The 9,745-nt window shown below is 36.5% G+C and overlaps 1 non-coding gene across 1 annotated transcript; it reads left to right on the top strand.

Annotated features, from left to right (window-relative positions):
• The first annotated feature begins 5,973 nt into the window (after positions 1 to 5,973).
• On the top strand, positions 5,974 to 6,136 carry LOC145275124 (U1 spliceosomal RNA). The gene has a single exon (XR_013867057.1). It is a non-coding gene; the product is annotated as a U1 spliceosomal RNA (small nuclear RNA).
• The last annotated feature ends 3,609 nt before the right edge of the window (positions 6,137 to 9,745 follow it).

Raw genomic sequence — 9,745 nt, 5'->3', positions numbered from 1 at the left:
GTTGTAAGTTTACCCGAAAACAGTAGTAACAGAAATGCTTCATGAAGTTGATTTTTTACATTAAAAATAATAAATGATATTGTAATATATTGGACAGGACGAGATACATGAACGTTTCTTATTCAACACGAGAGACAAACAAGAAGGTGAGTCCATTAGTGAATATGTGGCCACACTGAGAAAAATGTCGGAACATTGCAACTTTGAAGAAAAAGTAAATGAGCACATACGTGATCGTTTGGTTGTGGGAGTGAAAGATGAGAAGATACAGGAGCGCTTACTGGGCGAAAGAATGCTAACTTTGCACAAGGCCATTGAAATAGCAGTGTCTATGGAATCGGCAAGGAAATATTCCAAGTTGATGTTGGGAGCACAGACGAGTGGAAGTGAAACGTCCGTACACAGGTTACCATTAAAACGAGAGTGTTATCGTTGTGGAAGCACTGGCCACCAAGCGGACAAGTGCCAGTTTAAAAACAAGGAATGTTTTAAATGCAGGCGAATAGGGCATACTCGTCGGAAGTGTAGGCAAGAAGAGAGCAGGCCTCCTAGCTCCGCAACACGAGGTAAGGAAAGCAGGATGGTGAACAATGTGGAGGAAAATTGTTGTGAAGAAATGGAAATAAGTATGGAAAGGCTAGACTTGCACACAGTTGCTAACCTTCGGACACCACCAGTATTAGTGGAACTGCTAATTAATCAAGAGAAAGTGGTCATGGAAGTGGACACTGGAGCTGCATGCACAGTAATGAGCCTAGAAAAATTCAATAAAATTGGCCAAGTTCGTGATCTAAAGGAAAGCCATGTCAAGTTGAGAACGTACTCTGGTGAATTAGTGAAACCACATGGGACCACAGACGTGGAAGTAATCCAGGAAGGGTTAAAGCATCGACTACCTTTGCTGGTGGTGAAAGGTAATGTACCGACACTTCTTGGCCGCAACTGGTTGAATAAGGTAAAGCTGGATTGGAGAAGCATGTTTCCTTTATAGTTGGAAAGGCTTTTAAAAGAATTTGATTCGCTGTTCAGTGAAGAAATGGGGTGTTTAAAGGATTTTAAGGTCAAAATACCCATTGATAAAACGGTGAGTCCCAAATTTTGTCGGGCAAGACCAGTACCTTATGCCATAAAAGCGGATGTGGAAAAGGAGCTAGATCGCCTGGAAAACCAGGGAATTTACAAAAGAGTGGAATACTCTAGGTGGGCTGCCCTCATTGTACCGGTTGCCAAAAATAATAATGAAGGCATCCGGATCTGTGGAGATTACAAACAAACAGTAAACCGGGCATCACCATGTGACTATTACCCTCTTCCTCGGACAGAAGATATATTTGCTACTTTGAAAGGGGGTCAAAAATTTAGCAAGCTTGACTTGAGTCATACCTATCAGCAGCTGGAATTGGATGCAGAAACCCAGGAACTGCTAACAGTAAACACTCACCAAGGATTATACCAGCCCACCAGACTACAATTTGGGGTACACAGTGCTACAGGGATTTTTAAAAGGGAGATGGACAAAAGATTGAAGAACATTCCTTTTTGCAAGGTGCGTGTGGATGACATCCTGGTTTCAGGTAGTGATGACAGTAGTCATCTGAAGAATTTATACAGTGTATTTGCTGCTCTAGATAAGGCCGGATTAAAATTAAAGAGAAGTAAGTGCAAGTTTCTCCTTCCTGAAGTGACATATCTGGGTTTCAGAATTAGTAAGGAAGGCATAGCGCCTCTTCCAGACAAAGTAGCCGCCATGACAGAGGCACCTCGACCGCAAAACATCACAGAATAAAGAGCCTACCTAGGGGCACTTAACTATTATCATAGTCATTTGCCAAACTTATCAACTATACTTGAACCGCTTCACAACGTAATGAGGAAGGGTGCTCCCTGGGCATGGGGTGCTGGACAAACCAGGGCTTTTGAAGAAACAAAGAAAATGCTCTGTTCTGCACCTCTTTTAACTCATTTTGATCCATCTAGACCGATTCTGGTGCAAGTAGATGCTTCTCCCTATGGACTGGGAGCTGTAATGGCTGACAAAATGGAAGATGGAAGGGAGAAACCAGTATGCTACGTATCACGAACGCTGTCTGAGGCAGAACGGAATTATGCGCACATTGAGAAGGAGGGGCTGGCCCTAATCTTTGCGGTGAAAAAGTTGCACCAATATCTGTATGGGAATAATTTTACGTTGTTCAATGACCACAAACCGTTATTGGGGTTGTTTGCTGAAAACAAGCCGATCCCTTCTCTTGCTGCTGCCAGATTTCAACGCTGGGCCATATTTCTGGCTGCCTATAATTACAGGTTGGAGTATCGTGCCGGGTCCCTTAATGGAAATGCAGATTGCCTCAGTCGTCTTCATATCAGTGTGCAGGAGCAAGATGTCACACCTAATTCTAACAGGATACACATGATGAACTTGGTTGATGCTCCAGTGACTGTGGCGGCAGTGAGATTGGAGACAAGAAGAGACCCTACTTTGAGTCGGGTGTACGAATACATCCTGAATGGCTGGAGTAGGTGTAGTCCAGACACGGCAATGAAGCCCTACTTCAACAAACGGACAGAGTTGACATGTGAAGATGGTACCGTATTATGGGGGAGTAGAGTAGTAATTCCGGCTATACTCAGAACAAAAATGTTGCAGCAATTACATCAGACACACATAGGGATCGTGCGAATGAAGGCCCTTGCTCGCAGCTATGTGTGGTGGCCTAATCTTGATGCAGATATTGAGAGAGCCGGTAAAGCTTCTGGAACTTGCATACATTATCAAAACAACCCCGGCAAGGCTCCCATTCATTGCTGGGAATATCCAAGTTCACCATGGGAGAGAGTCCACTTAGATTATGCGGGTCCATTTTGGGGGCACATGCTTTTGATAGTGGTGGATGCTCATTCAAAGTGGACTGAAGTTTGCATTACAAAATCATCTTCTGCTATAACCACAATTGAAAAATTGAGAGGGATCTTCGCAACTCATGGACTACCGGTATTAATTGTGAGTGACAACGGTCCCTGTTTTACAAGTGAAGAATTCAAAGCATTCATGAATGCTAATGGAATTCGGCACATTTTCACACCTCCTTACCATCCTTCCTCGAATGGACTAGCAGAACGCAGTGTACGCACCTTCAAGGAAGCGCTTAAAAGGATGAATACAGACGGCAAGGCAACACTTGAAACCAAGGTGAACCGATTTTTATTCACTTATAGGATAACTCCAAACTCATCAACTGGGGTTTCTCCTGCCGAGCTGATGTTCAAACGGCAGTTACGAACAGCGTTTCATTTGGCAAAGCCAGACACGTACAAGGCTATGGATGTAAAAAATAAAATGGAAAGGGGGAGCAAGGTAATGGTGCCGCTCCGTGAATTTAAAGTAGCCGATCCTGTGCTTGTGCGTAACTATGGATCTACTCAGCGATGGATTGAAGGTACCATTACCAGACAGTTGGGAGCAGTGAATTTTGAAGTGGAAACCGGTAGAGGGCTAGTAAGGAGGCATGTGGACCAGCTTGTGAAACTCTCATCACCAGTAGGAGTGGAACTTACGCCTGAGATACAAGCTGATAATGCTGCAAAAAATGTTGAGAGTTTCGGCACACCTGAAGTTTCCAGCACACCCGACAGTCCTGAGGAAAGTTTAATACCTGAGAGCAGGCATATGGAAGAGGTTGCAGAGACTCCAGCAGTGGTAGAAAAATCGGCATCACCACCCTCTCGCAAGTCAGAGCGTATTCGGAGACCACCAAAAACATTTGAAGACTATGTTCGTGATCCAGAGTAAGATTGAAGGGATGTAATATATTGGACAGGATTATCTCCCTTGCACTTCAATGAACTACCACTAGAGGGCGCGACAGTCTTTAAATCTGTTCTTTTGTAAATAAAACGACCGGGAGACGATCTTTCCCTACGAGACGTACCGTCTGCCGATCTATCTATAATGTTATTTTGTCTTGTGCATTTTTATTCATTATGCATTGTTAATGTTGATACACTTCAGATATTAATATGTCTTTTTTCATATTACATTAAAAAATATTAAATGATATTAATATGTGTCTTTTTTTCATATTACATTAAAAAATAATAAATGATATTACATTAAAAATTTTAAAAAATATATTAATATGTGTGCACGCTGTTTATATACCTGTTTTCCTTCTGCCCTCACAAATATTACTTTTAAAAACATATTTTATATCATTCACATTAATTATCAGGGTGGGCCGCCTAAAATAACTGTCCAACCAAACCAAGGAAGTGCCCCCCCCTGACGACGACGTGCGCTAGACTCGACTACACTTGTTTAGATGTTGCCTTTCTATCAGTCGGAACAATTACGCAGCCTTATAGTAAAGATTGACTTCAATAACTTTACTTTATATTAATCAAAAACTATTTCATGTGATTTACATATAAAAAAAAAGTAATAGAATTTATTGGCATTTTTAAATACCGCTCAAATAAGGAAAGACAACTCTTCAGATGGTAATTTTTTATTTCTTTTTGTTTCACCCTACTTCGATATAATTAAACACAGACAAAACTGTTTGATTTGATTCAATAAAAATATACTTCGACGTAATTAAACAAATACAAAACTGTTTGATTTGATTCAATAAAAATATACTTCGATATAATTAAACACAGACAAAACTGTCTGATTTGATTCAATAAAAAAATATACTTTCATATAAAATACAACGTTGTCTGATTTGATTGGTTGTTTTTTGGATTTGTGATTTGGTTTTAATTCTGCAAGTTTTTATTCGTTTGGATTTATGGCCCGTTGGTTTATAAAAAGACTGACGCATATTGAAAAGGTTGAGAACCGGTTTTATTTATTGATGACAGTTTTAATTAGAAGAGGTAAAGTGTTCGTAGGATGTTTGTAGGTGTGTATGCATTGATAAGGAATGAACTTTTGTAGGCTTGTATAATTAATCAAAGAATGAATTTCGTAAGCGTACTTATCTTTTCAGACGACGGGGGTGGTAAGTGGGTGGCCGGTCGTGCTACTTCGGTGATATGTGTCTAGGCTTTTAACTTGAAAGCGGCGACTACTTTCATCAACAACTAACAGCGTGGCGTCTTCGCCTCCTGTGTTTTTCTCCTTTTTTTTCTTTGGTTTGTTTGAATTAAAAATTGTTTAGAATTGAAGGCGTCTTGGCCCATAACGTGAGAGCGGAGTTGGCTTCAGTTCACTGGTGCCTTATTTCTTCTTCTTCTTCATCTCTTTAGGTCGGGTGGGAGAATCTCCCCGTGCGTTCACTGACGCAGCTGGGCGAATCTCCTCTTCTTTCCTTTTTCTACTTCATTCCTTTAGGTCGGGTGGAAGAATGTCCGTGCGTTCACTGACGCAGCTGGGCTGAAAGCGGCGACTACTTTCATCAACAACTAGCAGCGCGGCGTCTTCGCCTCCTGTGTTTTTCTCCTTCTTTTTTTCGTTCCCTAAAAATGCCTCGTTTTATAGGGGCACATCGGCTCCCACTGACTGTAATTTTTAGGCCTTTATTTTAGGCGCGGAACTCTGCCATTTGTTGATAATTCTTTTGTGGTTATCTTATTTTTCTTTTTCCAAACGGAAACGATGCGTGGAGCCATGTGCAAAAGACGATTTTTCATTTTGTCTCTTATGCTGGAGACGTTAGCATCCGGTTCGCTGTTAATTCTCATCATGTTCCCACAGATTTGTTCTCATTGAAAAGATTATGAATTTATGTTGTTAACATGTTAACGACCTTGACAAGTTTCTTTAAGAATTAAGGTATTTTGTGAAAGTGTTTGTAATTTTAAATGATAGTAATATTTTTGTAATGAATTTTGTTATTGGTGAATAAAATGTTGTGATATACTGATATTAGTGAGAATTATATAGAGCATATTAAGTATTTTATAGATTACTGTCAGTGGTGAGTATAGATGTATGATATAAAACCACTAGTGGACAGCCTTAAAATTCTTATACTTACCTTACGTAGGGGCAACGGTGATCATTTAGGTCGTTCCCCCAAAGTGAGGCCCTTCCATTGCACTGCGGTTGGGTTGACCTTTGCGATCGTCTCAAATGTGGATGACTCGGACGTGCTATTTCTAAGTGTGGGGTCTGCGTACGCGCTCACCCCGATAATATAATCAAAATCAGAAATCCTACCCTACGTCTCATTTGGAGCAGAAAACCACTTTAATTCTCAGCTACCTTCCGTACGTATCTCTTCATCTCTCACAAACGAGTGTAAGGACTCCTTGTTTCTGTCTTCCCAATCGCTCGTTTCTATACACGCCACAAAAAGGTCAATTCCCTCGACCAGTTTATCATCCAGTTCAATTGCAACATTTATCATCCACTTCAATTTCAATCTAATCTGCATGTATACACCACCAACGTTTTCTCTTAACATATAAATTTCTTAAGCGTAAGAAATCCATCGAGTTGTCGCCTTCAACAACTGAAAGTGTCGTCTTTCGATATTAATTGATGAATGACAACCTCTAACTGCCGCAGAATTAGTGTGTCTATTGATTGAATCCCACCCATCCCCTCGAAAATTGGGCATCCAAACAAAGTTGAATTATGTGCACAGGTATTTTTCGTTACCAAAATTATGAAAATGATTAAATATCTTTTATTGGTACTTGTACAGTTTAATCAACACATTAAAAAATGAAAATATCGAAAAAAGGTTATACTGTACGTATCCGTTATGGACTGAAGTTCTCTGAAAAAAAAAAAGGTTCAGAGAAGATGGCCGTGTTTGAATTTTTAGAACACGCCACGGGGAGATAACTCAGTCTAAAGTGCCGATACCTCCCTTCCCATCTTAAATAATAGATTTTCTTCTTAAAAATTGGTATTGTATCATAACAAATTGTTGTTTTTTGTTTTTTTTTGCTTTAAAAAAATAAAACTACTTGACCAAATTAAATGAAAGTTTTTCCAGAGAACTTCATTCCATAATAGATACGTACAATATAACCTTTTTTTTTCGCTATTTTCATTTTTAATGTCTTTATTAAAATGTACAAGTTCACATTTTATTTTATAATTTAAAATGAAAAACATTGAGCAATAAAAATGAAATTTTGGGTACTTATTTATTTTTGGTGCCGAGCTGAAATAATAACGTTATTATTTTTAAAACCATTCTTAATATGAGGAGGTGAGGGTGTTTTGTAACTAATTTATGCTTCCAAATTACAACTTTATATAATAAAAAAATCGTGAAACTTGAATTTAAACTGAAAAAATAAAAACTATATAAAAATAACGCAGTACTATCTGCCGTCATATGCATCCGAGAAAAAATATCTATTGTAAAATTAAACCAAAATTTGATGCTTATGCATTTTTGTTACCGCGCTATTTTTAAATAGTTTTTCAGGTTAAATTAAAGTTTTACGACATCTTTTTTTTTCTTTTTTTAATTGTAAGGTGGAAGCATAGAATAGTTACAAAACACCCTCCCCATATTAAGAATGGCTTTCAATAAAATAACATTATCATTTCAGCACAGTACCAACAATACATAAGTATTGAAAATTTTATTTTTATTGTTCAACGTTTTTCATTTTAAATTATAAAATAAAACACGTTTAATCATTTTAAAAATTCATCTTTCATGATTTTTTTTAATTTGTTAAACACCGTGGTTAAAAAAAATTAAATTTTAATCACATGATCACATTTTCAATAATTACGTGATTATATTTTAACCATTTAAACTTTGTGAAACATGTAAACAAACTTCTGCTCGATACCGGTGTTGACCTTTAAGAGTCCCTTTTAGTGATTATATGGTTCGAGGTTATTTGTACAAATAAACGGTAAATCTACTGATTATTCTGACTACAGTTCTCATCTTGGATGTTAACAGTAGTAATAATGAAATGTTCAGTCTTCAAAAAATAAATAAATAGAAATAAAATAAAATAAAATAAACCTGATTTTTAAATCTTTATGTATCTTATTTATTTTAATAAATGAGACATACAAAACAGAAAAGACATTTTATAAAGAAATTCCAACACATCGACAAATACAATCTAAACTTGATAGGGAAACAATTCGGCACATTTAACCTAGGCACCGCCAAAAATGGCCGCAAAATCAAGTTGTTGTTGTTTTTTTAAAACTAAATTACATTTATTAAAATCCATTATTTCTGAGTAACTTTTTTTTTCCAGAAAGATAAAACCCTGAATTTTATCATATAGAAAACAGAATAATATAAAACTTTTTCTACTATTTTTAATTAAATTTTAAATGTTAAATTTTCCCAAAAAGTTAACAATTGACATTTTTTGTCTTGCACAAAAAACGTACTTATATATTTAAAAAAAAAAGGTTTTTGAAATAATTAATTTATTTATTTGTTGTCTAACTAAGATTTAGGATGATTTTCTAAGAGAATATGAAAAAATATTATAATATAAGTACCTGAATTTCAAATAATTCCACTTATTCATATAGGTAACCAGATATTTCGCGTAGATGTAGAGTCTAGAGGGATTCTGTTTACGTTTGCGGTTGATAAGGAGAAAACTATGGAAGACCAAACAGGCCAAAAAAACTTATTTTTCAGTGACGAAAATTTCAATGTATTATTAAGCTGAGGCTGGCCAGTACCAGATGAGTGACCATTTGTATGAGTTTGGTTTTTAATGTGTATGTGTGTGGGGGCCAGGCTCCCCAAAATGGAGGGGGGGGGGGCAATTTAAAGCAGAATAAAAAAAAAATTATTTCAGCGTGTTTGGTCCACCGTAGTCGAAAGGCGGCAAACGTTTTCAAACGGGATCGAAAAAAATGATGCTATTTTTAACACAAAGGGCACAATATTTATCGAATTTTTTTTGTATCGATTATTCAAAGCATGCCCTGTTTAATAATGGTCATGCATTATTCGGCTCGCTAAAAAAAAATTGTTAATTTATTTATCAAAAATTTTAAAATGGCTTTTTCCGTATAAATATTAAAACAATTTTTTGTTGTTTTGCTTAACTTAAATTAATTATTTTACTTAACATATTCACCGAATTTCACACTTAAAAACTCAAAAGCGGGACAATTAAACACAATCAAAGTTCTGATATTCAGACGTCAAAATAAGGTATGCAAACAAGTTTTTTTTTTTTTTAATCTATAATTCTGTCCCTTACAACAACACAATATGTTTTGTTCAGTTTCAGATGATTATTTTAAGCATATTTGTTCCCACTTCAAAACAAGGGGGGGGGGGTTGTAAGCAAAAAAAAATATATATATATATATATATATATATATATAAATATCGTTTATGAAAAATAAGTACACTGTTATAAAGTTCATTCTTCTCCTAATAATCGCTGAAAATTTCGTATTGATCGGATAATTACCTGATTTTTGGTCGATGTTTAAAAAGACGGTCCGTCAAAAAGTACTGACCTGCCCCCCCCCCCAGTTTTGGCGGTGCCTAATTTAACCAATAAACAGACATTTTTACACGAGGAACGAAATAATGATTACACCGTGTTATTTCGATGACCTTAAGTTCTTTGTTCTTTAGCAGTTGGTTTTCTATTTAAATAATTTCACGTTTAAATCGTGTTTTTCCTCTTTTAATTTTGATTCTTTTATATTTTCATATATTTTATTTCTTAATGAATTGAACACACAAAACAAAAGTTCGGTAAATTCACCAAAGAAATCCTAACAAACAAAACAAATTGTCTGTTTTGAACACAAAAGAAAAACGAATTC

Source organism: Euprymna scolopes, unplaced genomic scaffold, assembly GCF_053919585.1.
Source record: "Euprymna scolopes isolate OS-2025 unplaced genomic scaffold, ASM5391958v1 sca6, whole genome shotgun sequence".
Taxonomy (NCBI): Eukaryota; Metazoa; Mollusca; class Cephalopoda; order Sepiida; family Sepiolidae; genus Euprymna; species Euprymna scolopes.
Note: the sequence above shows the minus strand (reverse complement) of the source record. Positions and strands in the feature narration are given on the sequence as shown.